At 48.3% G+C, this 13,190-nt stretch overlaps 2 long non-coding RNA genes across 2 annotated transcripts; one reads left to right on the top strand and one right to left on the bottom strand.

Annotated features, from left to right (window-relative positions):
* Positions 1 to 2,223: 2,223 nt before the first annotated feature.
* LOC121822449 (uncharacterized) lies at positions 2,224 to 8,735 on the bottom strand. The gene is made up of 3 exons (XR_006063569.2): positions 8,278 to 8,735; positions 5,365 to 5,450; positions 2,224 to 2,464 (listed from the first exon to the last, which is right to left on the bottom strand). It is a non-coding gene; the product is annotated as an uncharacterized LOC121822449 (long non-coding RNA).
* Positions 8,736 to 8,745: 10 nt separating this feature from the next.
* On the top strand, positions 8,746 to 9,487 carry LOC143268478 (uncharacterized). The gene is made up of 2 exons (XR_013044459.1): positions 8,746 to 8,912; positions 9,254 to 9,487. It is a non-coding gene; the product is annotated as an uncharacterized LOC143268478 (long non-coding RNA).
* Positions 9,488 to 13,190: the final 3,703 nt, after the last annotated feature.

Genomic DNA, 13,190 nt, shown 5'->3' with positions numbered 1-13,190 from the left:
TAACTGTGTGGCACCACACCTGGCTTTGTTTTGGTTTTAAGCCCCTCATTTTTTTTTCCTTCATTTTTGCCCCTAAAAAGAAAGTGCTCCCCCTATCTGATTAATTAAAGTTTTCAGCTAATCAGGCTTTTTTGGATGCTTTTACACATTTTATAGACAATCGTCTACAAACCAGCCTGATTCAAAGTGGCAGATGGGGCCTGCCTGACCAGAGGGGAGCCAGTTGAAAGGAAAAACTGAAAAGTAGAAGTGTTTGTTCATGTGATGTGAGCTGGCATCTGAAGGGCTGGTTATTTTAGCTGGGTGTGGTGGTGCACATCTATAATCCCAGCACTTGGGAAGTAGAGGCAGGGGAATCAGGAACTGGTCAAACTCACCTGGACAGCAAGTTTGAGACCAGCCTGGGGTACATGCAACCCTGTCTTTAAAAACAAACAAAACCCAAAACGAACAAACAAAAAATCCCACCACTCATTTTAGCAATATGTTACATTTAAGTGAGATTTATTTCATACTAACTAGAGGTTTTTGTTGTTTTGAATTGGGGGGTGGTCAGCAGGAGGGACAGAGTCACTATGTAGTCTTGGCTGGCCTCCAACTCTCTATATAGACAAGGCTGGCCTTGAACTCACAAAGGTCTGCCTGCTTCTGCCTCCTGAGTGCTGGGATTAAAAGTGTGTGCCACTATGTCCAGTTTAGCATAGAATTTTAAAATCACAGAGATACCTTGATTAACTTGCCTATAGCTCACTTTTTAGACTCAAATCTGATTTTTTTTTTTAAAAAGCAACAATATGAAGTTTACTTTTGAAGCTTTGAAGCAATTGTTTTTCTCTGTGTTTGAGCAGCTTCCCATCTGTCAGGTGACAAATGGGCTGGTACTTTTTAAGACGCCTTTATAATTTCAAATTACCAAAGTAATACATATTCATTGATGAATAAATGATAAATACAGACAAGCTCAAAGAAAAACACTCACCCGGAATCTTACCATGCTGCTCACGTAGAAGTTGCTCATTTGAGATCTGTACCCCCAGCCTGAGGCACACACACACACACACACACACACACACACACACATCACAGGCACTGACCCAGTCACACTCATGAGCATGCAATAACAGCACTGTCCTGGCCACACCTCTTGGCAGTCTGCATATTGTTACTTTACAGTGTGTAGTGAGCATGGATCCTTAGATGATCTTCGATGTTCTTACCGTGATGATAAAAAACACTCTGAGAGAAGCGATTTAATTGAGTTTATTTGGACTTACGGTCCCAGAGGGACAGAGTCTGTCACGGCAGGGAAGAAGTAACAACGGGTGCTGGAAAGCATGGTAGCAGGACGAGGAGTTTGTCTGGTCACATTGTGTCTGCACACAGGAAGCAGAGGGCAGTGAATTCATGCTAAGGCTCAGCTCACTTACTCTATTTTATGCAGTCCAGGTTTCCCTGTTCAGGGAATGTCCTGCCTGCAATTAAGATGGCTCCTCTCATATCAATCAACTTAAAGTAATACCTCACAGGCATGCCCAGAGGCCAATCTTCCAGATGATTTTAGAGTCTGTCAAATTGACAGTTAACATTGGTCATCACACTACTAGTATTTTTGAGACAGGGTCTTGTTGTGGAGCCCCTAGCAAGCTGGCCTTGAAATCTGGATCTTCCCGACTCAGCCTCTGGAGCGCTGAGATTATAGGCATTTACCACCACATCTGGCTTCTGTTTGATGCATTCACTGGGAACATGGTTCTCTATGACATCGCCGGCCATTTACGTGGGTTCTCATTCTTTGCGGTCACAGTCAAGGCTCCTGTCTACCCATTGCTGTGCACTCCCTAAAATCATTTCCTTGACCGGGATTGCTAAAGCAAAGGACGCGCGTGTGTGCTTTCTTTTCTCTTTTCCCCGCTCTCAAACTGCTCAGCTGCCTGCCCTGCAGATCCCAGGCAGCCCCGCTCATTGCCTGCTTCATGTCTGCCCCGGCTGGCCAGAGGCCTCTGCCATCACCACAGCCCTGCCTTCTCTTCTCCCCGCTCCCCCAACTCCTTTTAACTCTCAACAGTTTCATACACTGTGATCACATTCACCACCACCACCACTACCACCACCCATTACTTTCTTTTCCTCTTCCCGGTCCTGTTGACCCTACTCTTTTCCCCAGCTAGTCTCCCTCCTATTCACCCCTACTCTCTCTCTCTCTGTGTGTGTGTGTGTGTGTGTGTGTGTGTGTGTGTGTGTGTGTGCACGCGCACTTAGATCTTTCACAGGTCATATCCAGATGACCGTGCTATACGGCACACATCCCCACCCTCCAGCTCTTACATTCTTTCTGCTCCTTCTGCAGTGCTCTTGGGTCTAGGAGGGAAGAGCTATAGATGTCCTGTTTGGGGCTGGACACTCAGTCGTCACGTAATCTCAGGACTCCGGCCAGTCTTCTCTGGCCCAGGCTGAGAGCTCTGATCTATGAGTATAAACAGAAATACTTAGAAGGCAGTTAGACTACATGTCCAATTAGTAAAACATCAGTGGGAGACTCCTCCCCTAGGACCCGTAACTTTCCGAGCCATGGACTTCTGACTAGTTTTACTGTAGCAGGTATGGATTCCCTCCTGTGGCGCAGGGCTCAAATCCAGGGAGAAAGCAACGTGTTACCCACCCCAGACAGTCATGCCGCTAATGTGCCGGTGGGGGTATCCTCCCGGCAGGTTAGTAGTACAGCACCCAGTCCACAGCTCAGCCAGACAGTTGATGATGTTTCTCTCTAGCAGCCTGCATAGCAGTTTCCAGCACTAGGAAAGCTAGTCAGCAGAGAGAAAGCCTCCAGCTCGGTCTCAGCTCGGTTTCTCTGTGTCCTTCATCTGCAGTATGCAGTGTAGGCAGAAACAGTGTCTGATCTAGTTCTGGTGAGTAAGCAGAAGTAACGGCAATAGTCTGAGTTGTCTGGGGGAGCCTCTTGGACCTCCCTGGCCAACAACTCACTCTTCATGTTACCAGTCTGCACTACTCAAAGTAGTCGCGAGAATTCTCTCTCCAGAGGAGCCTTAGATTGGACCTACTGTTGCAACACCAGGAGAGGCAGTGGAGGAGGCCATCTCCTAACAGACTTGGAAGTGTGCATCTTCGGCTTTGAATACACATTAACAAAGATCTAAAAATGTTGTAGGAACCGGGGAAAGGGAGATGACCCTTTCAGTAACGTGCTTGCCTTGAAGGCACAAAGACCTGAGTTCAGATCCCCAGAACCCAGGAAGAAAAGCCAGGCACAGCTCTGCCTAACCAATCCCAGTGCTAGGGAGGCGGACACAGGAGGATCCCTGGAGTCCACCGGCCCGCTGATTAGCCAAATTGATGAGCTCAGGGTTCAGAGAGAACATATCTCAAAAAGTAAGTTGAAGAGCAGTTGAGGAAGACACCCGGTGTGACTCTCTGTGACTCTCTGGCCTCCACTCACATGTGTATCTGTACCCACACATACATACTCCCACATAAACACTCACAACACTGAACTAGCATCTACTTCTTTCAGCCAGTGAAAGGGCGTGTGTGGGTTCCCCTTACCACAGCACACACAGCTGTGCTGATACAGCCAGCGATGCGGTCAGCCCTTTGCATCCCTGGCCTCCACATCCACAGGCTCCACCAGATCACAGGCATTTGAAAAATAAGATGACACCTGCCCTGAGCACGTCCAACCTTGTCCTTGTCACTAGTGCCCGATCGACCCTGTCTACAAGTCACAAAGTGCTTGTCTTGAGTTCGGTATCATAAAACAGAGCCCATGGGAGGGCTCACGCAGGCTTAATGCAAATATTATGCTATTTTATGTAAGACACTGGAGCATGTGTGGATTTTAGTATCCAGGGGGATCCTGGAACCGTGAACGTCAAGTGATGGCTGTGAAGGGCTAACACAGTAACGTGGTAGGACGTAATTTGGCTCAATGGCTCTACCAAGGGAATTCCAACAACGTCAAAGGTCCGGGTGGCAGCCCATGCCTGCTTCCCTGGCACACATGTGAAGCTGCCTCCCCTTCATAGCTCTGTATTCGGCAGTGTTGAGCACAGCCTGAAAGACTCAAAAAAATAAAGATGTGTGTGTATGTACATGATGGAGCATGCATGTGTGTCTAGGCACACATATACACTGATTTTAGTAAAATATGCAAGTGTGTGTGTGCACACACACTCATGCGCACCTGCCTTCTAGAGATATAAAACCTGTACTCCGGAATGTTCACATAGGTTATCTTCGCGAGGTAGAACTGCAGAAGGCTTTGATTTTTCTCCCGGGTGCTTTCAGATGGCTTGGAATTTTCGGCAGAAACCAGTCATTGCTTTTGAAAACACACTACAGCCAAACAACAGATGCCAATTTTGTGCTTCCTTTTTTTCCCTTAAAATAAACTTGGTTGTGTATGTTCGAGGTTTGCAATGTGGTGTTAGAGAATGCACCTAGAGGATTTTTTTTTTAAGTAAACAAAAGTCATCCTGGTGTTCTCAGCACCAACAGCCTAACACCTGTTACTGTCCATCCCTCTGCCCCTGTCTTCACCCTACAAGGCTCTCAAGTTTGGAAACCACTGTGGGGAGTTGAAGCTCAAGCTTCAGAAGACCTGACTGCTGGGACTGGCCTGCAAATGATCGTTTGAAAGGACTCTGAGGACACCAGTTTCCTCCTCGTGAAGAAATTCCGAATGGCCTTAGGTCCTAGCTCACACGGCAGCTCCACCAGAATAGGGCATTGCATAGAGGACATTTTGGAAGTCCAGAACTGAATCTAGGTGGTTGGAAAGACTTCTCTGATTGACTTGTAATGTCTCCCATGGGAAGAAAATCAGCAGTTGACTATTAATGTCTGTCAAGGGAAAGGGACCAGAAATAAACTCATCACATACAGCATAGTTGCTGTGCCTGGACTAGCACTGATAACATCCATATATTATGCTTCCTCGTGCTTCTTCATTCATCTTGATTTTTCCAGATTCAATATTGTCCTTTCTAAATGTCCTTTTTAAATACTATACAAAAAAAACCCTAATTTGATAGTCAAATTAAATTTGATAAATATTTACTTTAGGAAGTGAAAGATAAGTAGGGATTGGTCTGTACCCCTAAAGAACTGCAGTCTTAGGGGTATTGGAGAATCCAAAACTAGTTTTCACTGAAGATTTTCTTAAGTTTCAGAGGAGGCTTGACTTAGTGATGGCTATGGGGTTTATCTCCCACCAAGGGGACAGAGCTTTTTCCATTGCGTTGGAAAGAAAGGTAACCATTCTGAGGAGGGAGGGCATTGCTGAGTGTGTCAGGCTGGCTCAACCCGCTCTCGCATGTGGTCCACTTCTGCCTTGTCTTCTCCATTCACCTGCATAAGATCCCAGGGCTGTGAGGAGCCTGCTGGCTGTCCACTGTGCTGGTATCTGCAGCCTCGCTGTCCTGTCTGGTAATAGGCTGGAGTGGAAGGCAGATCAAGGGTTAGGAGAAGCAGAAGGCTCCTGTCAGTGCACAGCAACAGGTAATGAGTACTGGGTTAGACCCCCTGCCCTCCTCCCAGGAGTATGGGCTTTGACAACAGGATGCCTGCTGTCTTAGTTAGGGTTTCTATTGCTGTGATATATAACACAATTGTGGTAACTCTTATAAAGAAAACATTCAATTGGGGTGGCCTGCTTACAGTTCAGAGCTTTCGTTCATTATCATCATGGTAGGAAGCAAGACAGTGTGCAGGCAGACACAGTGCTGGAGAAGGAGCTGTGAGTTCTTACATCTTGACCCACAGGCAACAGGAAGAGGTCTGAGCATCACATTGAGCGAAGCTTGAGCAAAGGAGACCCCCAAACTCACCCCCATAGTGATACACTCTCTCCAACAAGGCCAAACCTACTCCAACAAAGCCACACTTGATAGTGCCAATCCCTCTAAGCTTATGGGGGCAATTACATTCAAACTGCCCCCCCTGCCCTCCAGGCAGGTGCTCTAAGAGGAGTCAAAGACCCAGAACTCTTGCTGGGAGTTGACCTTGGGCCTGCTACCTGGGTGCCTTCCTGCTTTGGCAGTGTTTACAGTCCTGCATGTTTCCCTTGCCAGGGGACAGACTTACACTCAACAGAAGGCAGGCATTCCTGACATCTAAGGACATCTGAGATGATGAAACTTGGAGCCCTAGAAGGAAACAAGTCTAGATACTCTCATAGCGTCCCAAGTCCCTCCTGTTGGGGTCTTCAATCCTGGGCCTCTGTCCCCTCTAACCTCTAAGTGGTACCTAGGAAGTCAATATTTGCTTCTTGAAAAGACTGTTCATGTGAGGTCTCCCTCCAACCCTAGTTTCTTCTCTTACCATCAATATAATCAAGAGTAATTTGAAAAATTCCCCTGTCTCAGTTTGTTTGGCTACTAAATGAGGAGACACATCAAGAGAGCACGTGACAAATATGAGTGAGGACATGCACAGAAGGCCACTTGGTCATGGCTGGTGGAATGTCAGCTAGTCCAGTCACCAGGGGCGTCAATACAGGATTTCCTCAAAAACTAAAGCTAGGTCTGCCATATGACCCAGCTGTACATTCCTGGGTATTTAGCCAATGGAGTCCAACGGAACACATCAGAGAGATGCTTGCACATCAGTGATGACTGATGCACTAACCACAGCAGAGGAGTTACAGAACCAACCCAGGTGTCCAACAGCAGAAAAGATAGAGAGAACGTTGTACTTTTTTCAATCATAAAGTAGACTTTTTTCAATCATAAAGAAGATTGGATTATGTTCTTTCTTTTCAGAAAACTGTGTGGAATTGGAGATAATCAGAATGAGCAAAGTAAGCCAGTCTCAGATAATTTATGTCTTCTCTCATAAATGGTTCCTAGATTTATATACATCAAATCATGGTGGTAGTAGTTTGAATGCAATTGACTCCTGTAATCTCATAGGGAGTGGTACTATTAGGAGATGTGGCTTTGTTGGAGTGGGTGTGGCCTTGTTGAAGGAAGTGTGTCACTGTGGGGGCAGGCTTTGAGGTTTCCTATGCTTAGAATACCACCCAGTCAACTTCCTGTGACCTGCAAGATATAGGACTCTCAGCTCTAGTACTACATCTGCCTGCACACCACCATGCTCCCCATCATGATGGTAATTGACTGAACCTCTGAAACTGTAAGTGAACCACCCCAATTACATGTTTTCTTTATAAGAGCTGCCGTGGTCATGGTGTCTCTTCACAGCAATTAAAAAAAAATTAAGACAGTCATATACATGAATGTCATGAAGTTGCATGGTGTGTGTGTGTGTGTGTGTGTGTGTGTGTGTGTGTGTGTGTGTGTGTGTATGTGTGTGTGTTCATGCTCATAGCAGCACTATTCAAAACAGCCAGAATATGGAAACACCAGTGAACAGAGAGCAAACTGTGAAATGTATGTGCAAAGGACAATTACTCAGCCATAAAAAACAAACAAAAAACAATGAAACGATTCATGGTATAACATGAACAAACCTAAGAAACATGCTAAGGGATAGCAGTCAGGCAAATCTGGTTACACGAATGGTCTCACATGTGCAGAATCAATCAGTGCACCATGGCACAAAGTGGATGTGTCTGCTAGAAGCTGAGGAAGGGAAGAACGGGAGTGTTGTGTTGGGATCTTCAGCTTCTCCTGAGGGCCCACATGCTAGAGGCCTGGGTGCTGTCCTGCAGTGCTGTGGGGAGATGTGGAACCTTTGGAAGGGGGTGTGCTGGGAGTTAGATCACTGGGGATGTACAGCTGGAGGGACCCCGACCTGTTCTTTTTCTCTCGCTTCTGTGACACAGCGATGCTATTACACTTCCTCTTCCATACGTTCCCCCATAATGCTATGCTGCCGTGAGTGGGAACAGGCCGAGGAACAGTTGCCCAGGAGTGCAGGGTCTTCCCAAAAGACTGACCGAGAATTAAACACCCAGGGATGAAAGAAGTGAAGACTCAGAACGGGTGAAAGCTGGTGTTTACTGAATCAGACAGCAAAGGCAGAGGGCACCCCAGAGGGTGGAGTCCCTAAAACTGGTAGACCCCCAAGTGGTCTCTAAACTGGTCCTTTCACAGGACCCTCAGGACATTCCTTCCCTTGATCCCCACTCCCCTTTTACTGTATTTCACCAGCCAGGACAGAAATAATCAAAAACATATGGCCTTGTTTGATGAATGGCTCTGATGGCTGGGTGACCTTGTTTGTTAGAGACATTCCAGCTGTGATGTTGGGAATGTCATCTCTCTCCCTCTGACACTTTCCTGGCTGCCCACTCCTTACCGCCACAGGTCCAAAGCACCGAGGCCAAGTGAGCGTGGACTGAAGCTTCGGAAACTGTAAGCCAGGGCAAACCTTTCTTCCATATGCGTTTGACAGACTGTTTCACAACAGACAGCTGACTGACACGGGCAGGAACCATTAAATGGGACAGATCTTTCTTTCGGGGGTGACTGGCAGAGGATACGTTAAGGGGGAAGAGACTTATCCCACTGTTTGAGGTGGGGTGTATATGCAGCTCGATACAGAGTCCTGGGATTCTAGATGCATTGTTAGGAGGCAAGTGAGTAGTGTGTAGCCTGAGTCAAGTCGACTCTCCGGGTTGCTAAGATACCTCTAAGCTTGCCTGCCTCAAGGACACTAGGAGGAGGAAAGATATCCCATCCCTCCAATGGGACTGGGTCTGGAATGTGACAGTGGGAGGCAGATACGTTCTAGAATGTTCAGATCACAATGAAGCAGAGGCCAGGAAGCTATGGTCCGGGCACGGGTTCTGCACAGACACAATGCAGAACCTTGGCAAATCGTGAGACATGCCAGGCATCCCTGCCTTCCTCTTGATAATGGGAGAGGAGTGTGAACTAGACCTCAGAGGTTCCATCTAGTTCAGACAGTCTAGGAAGGGCCAAGGTTAAAATGTTAAGTCACGACGGCTGACTTCTAGGATGAAGGACACCCTCCATTAGGGGGATGACAATCAGGGGAATTTGGAGAAAAGATAATCTTCTAAGTGACCCTTAAGGAAACAAGGGGGGGGGCTCAGGACAGAATTGAGCCTGGGGACTTGGACCGCTCTGGCTCCAGTTTTCCTTTTTATCTGGAGGCTACCACTTAGTTGGTGAGGCAGGACATGGCGGTGGAGCAGCTTCCTCGTCCCGGTTTCACAGAGCTGCTGCTGATGGTGTTACCATGGTGATGGCAGGCCAGTTTGATGTGTGCCTTTGTGCTGGGACTCCCTCCCTCTTTGTCCTCATCCCAGCTATAGGTGTTTCCTCCGGAGCGAGCGAGCGCTAAGAAAGGGCCGCGTAGGGGATATCTGTGCCTCTTTGACTCACCTCGAGAATGAATCATCTTCTCCCCTGCCCACCTTTCTATCCTGCGAGGGATTCAGTCCCCTGATTATAAGTTCCGAGGCACTTCGTTCCTGGTTCTTGGGGGACGTAGAGACCCAAACCTTTGAAATATAAGACATGCTAAATGAGACCAGAACAAAGTTGGGTCTGTCCCTTTATTCTGTTTCCGACAGTCCTAGGGAAAGATGCTTTCTGGGACGAACACAGTGGCTGCCTCTGCTGAAGTCGATTTCTAAAGGTTAGGGATGTGAGCCTTTTGGACTCACCCTGTAATGACTCATTCTGGCTGTATCCTTCATGTGAACGCCTTGAAGCCTTTCCGGAACCCATTTATCCTCTCAGACTTCATTGAATCCCAAAGGGTAGAGGCAACCCCGAAGATGTGCGGTTGAGTTCTGCCCCGACCCATCCGCCACGGACTCCAATGGGGAAGAAATGCTCTCCAAGGAAGCTCCTTCAGTGGGGCTCTTGCCTTGGCTCTGCTACGGGAATCTATGACCCTGGAGAAGTCATCCAATTTCTCTGAGTGTAGGGTTCCTAGCCTAGCAGGCAGACACAGGGGTATCTGTCCAGCCCCAGCTCATGGGACAATAGGTTCTGAAGACTGGGACTGCACCCCATTCATCATTGCACCTCCGGGGCCTGACATGATCCCCTGCACATCACGACAAGTCACAAAACGGCTGTCAAAAGGAAGAGAGAAAGAGACATCGGGGGCCACCAAGCCTGATGACCTAAGCTGGGCACCCAGACCCAAATACGTGGGAAGGAGAGAACCAATTCCTGCAGGCTGTCCCATGATCTCTGTGTGTGACGCCACGGCACATGCACACACACTGAATAGATGTTTAAAAATGGGTTCTCAAGGAGAAAACATTAGTGGTTCTATTCCCTACCAGCTGGAAATCTTGACAAGTGACAGACACCGATGCCACTGAGCAAACAGGGACTCTGCAGCTCCCATCACTGGGAAGGTCTTCAGTGTAGCTGTTTTCAGTGTGACTGAATTCCAAAGGGCTCTGGGAAGTCACCAGGGCAGAGACCCTAGGAGGTGGTTAGGGGCTCACAACTCGGGGGGGGGGGGCGTGGGGGGCGGGGCAGGGAGGATGTTGGTGGTGGATGGGAGCTCTAGTTCCTTATAAAGATACCACCTGGGGGTGGGGGCGGGGCTGGAGATGGGGATGTGGCTCAGTTGGTAGAGTGCCTGCCCAGCATGCACAAAGCCCTGGGTCTGATCCCCGGCACAGCATAAACCCGGCATGATGTGCCTACCTCTAATCCTAGCACTTGGCAGGTGGAGGCAGGAGGATTGGAAGTTAGAAAGACAGCTCTTGGGTACATAGCAAGTTCAGGGCTTGGGCTTCTTAAGACCCTGTCTCACAAACAAGCAAGCAAACATAAATAAATACACCTGGGCTTCTAATCATGCCCTGGTCTCCAAGTTATTTGGTCTTGGGTGATTCACTTTTATTAAGCTTTGATGCCACGTCTACTCTCTCTGTTTGTGTCCTTGAAGGTAGATTGTGGGGCTTGAACTCAGGTCCTCATGCTTTCAGGGCAGGCCCTTTAACACCCAGACTATCTCATCAGTCCTAGAGCATTGCTTTCTCATGTTGTTAGGTCTAGAGTCAAAGTCTGGGTGGGTACCTCTGGCAAATACAGCTTATCTGTGTCACGTAGCCATGTTCTAGCTGCAAGGGATGCTGGGAAAGGTGTCAGTGTCCACTTGCAGAGTGAGAAGCAGCAGTAGCACACACCGTTTAAAAAGGTAGTGAGTTTCCCAAACCTTGAAAGGGGATTTAGGTATTCGATGGGGCCAAAATGAGCATTCCCGAAGCACTGAACAAGCTAAGGGAAGTTTCAGGGAAATCTTGGTTGGTTTCCCCGACTCCTACTTGAGAAGCTGAGAAAATTCAGTGAGTTCTCTGCCTGCTCCCTGAGTCCGGTGTGTATCCTTCTCTGTTTTCTGACACATGTCCTTCCCGGAGTTTAATGTGTGTCCTCTGTTTCCAAGGTCGTGTTCTGCTCAGCTCCTCTGGGGGGGCGAGTCTGCAGACTCTCTCCTGGGTCTGATTCATGGGCATATGGCGCGGTGTCATTGTTGAAACATAAATAAAAATATTTTGTGTGAAACTTAAATAGGGAATAGAGGCTCGGAAACCCCTGAGCTCTCTCAGTAGCCACACACTGTGAGGGTAGGGGGTGCTGGCATGCAGACAGCCTCGGTGGACAGGTGACAAGAGGTCATAGCTCTTCCTCACTTGTAGGTGTTTTTTTTTTTTTCTTTCTCCAAATGTCCTTGGGATGTCAGCACCACTTGCTTGCAATCCCGGCATTTGAGAGGCACAGGCAGGAGGATCACAAGTCCAAGCTCATCATTGGCCACATAGCAAGTGTGACACCAGGTTGAGCTACATGGGGCCGTGTCTCAAAACGAACACACTGAGTTCCTGGAGCGGTGGCCAGCACACAGTAGGCAGGCTGGACAGGTTATTTCCTCCCTCTCCTCAGTCATTCTGGATGCCTCTCCAGTCCCCTGCAGCTGAGTCACCTGACTGTCCCTTATATTAGGGATGTTGTCATCTCCCGCCTCTAGGGCCCCGGCAGGTCAACCTCCCCATTAATCACAATGACTTTGATGAAGTGCCAGCCTGTCTTCCTAAAAATGTCATACTATTAGGACTTAACAGATTCCCTCCATTGCCACCCAGGGATCCACCCTCAAGATAGACAAGAAAACCCCAGGTGCCGTCCACACGAAGACGTTATAAGCAGTGATGGCCACCTCTATTTGCCCCAATTTCTCATTTTCAGGGCTTATTTATGCACACAGCCTGCAAGCCTGCATCCCAAGCTTTCCCAGGGTGCTGACTTGAATGACTTCCCCTCCTCTCTCCCCCCTCCCTCCCCTCCTTCTGCTTTTGGGCTCCTATAAGATCGCGTTATATTCCGCAAAGCTATCCAGAGCACAAGGCAACATGGATGCAATGGAGTCTGCCTCTGTGGCAACATTGCTCTTAAGCAGAATATATTGATTGCTGCAGCTTTGGACCCACTTTAATCAAGTAATCTAAACAGGGCTTAAGCTTCAAAAGCCAAGCAACGTGCCCAGCTTCAAAGCGCTTACTTATACACTGAATTAATTTATCCCGGATATACTAATGCTCCTTTCTGCCCTATGGATTATAATGTTAGAGGTTGCAATCCCGGCTTTGATAAAAGCCCTGAAGTCCGTCCTCTATTGACTGTCATGTAAAAATACACAAAGAGGAGCGGGTGGGGGTGGTGGGGGTGGAGTGGGGGGAGTGGACAAATGGCCGGGGGGAGATTGGGAAGATTGACACCATCCTGTACGAGCAGGGCTCTGCCAGGCCGTGGAGGACATGGAGATGGTGGCCTCGCTTCAGACCCATTGGGGTTGCAGTTGGAGGCGGGAAGGGGACACACACCCCAGAGAATTGCTTTAGGGAGCTGCAGCTGTGACTTAGAGGTGTGGCCAGAGAGAGAGAGACAGAGTAGTCAGCTTGTGTGCTGCAAGGGGCGGGGGAGGTTGGACATTTGTATTGGAGGCCCAGGTGCCAATCACGTACCTTCCATAGTCCTTCCTGCAAGGACTTAGGGCACCACTTGCCCTTGACCTCCACCCCTTCTCCCTTCCCAGAGCTTCTGCTTGTAACCTCACTGCTCATTCTTCCAACAGTGTGTGGAGCACTTGCTATGTACTAGGTTACTCTAGGACCTGGGCTTAAGATGGTGAACAGGGTGGGAAAGGCTTTGGTCTTGTGAATTTGTTTTGCACTAGTGAGGGAAGAGGAAGACTAACGCATTATCTCATTGTCTAAT

The sequence above is a fragment of the Peromyscus maniculatus genome, chromosome 14 (assembly GCF_049852395.1).
Source record: "Peromyscus maniculatus bairdii isolate BWxNUB_F1_BW_parent chromosome 14, HU_Pman_BW_mat_3.1, whole genome shotgun sequence".
In the NCBI taxonomy this organism is placed as follows: Eukaryota; Metazoa; Chordata; class Mammalia; order Rodentia; family Cricetidae; genus Peromyscus; species Peromyscus maniculatus.
This window is presented reverse-complemented; position numbering and strand designations above follow the sequence as displayed.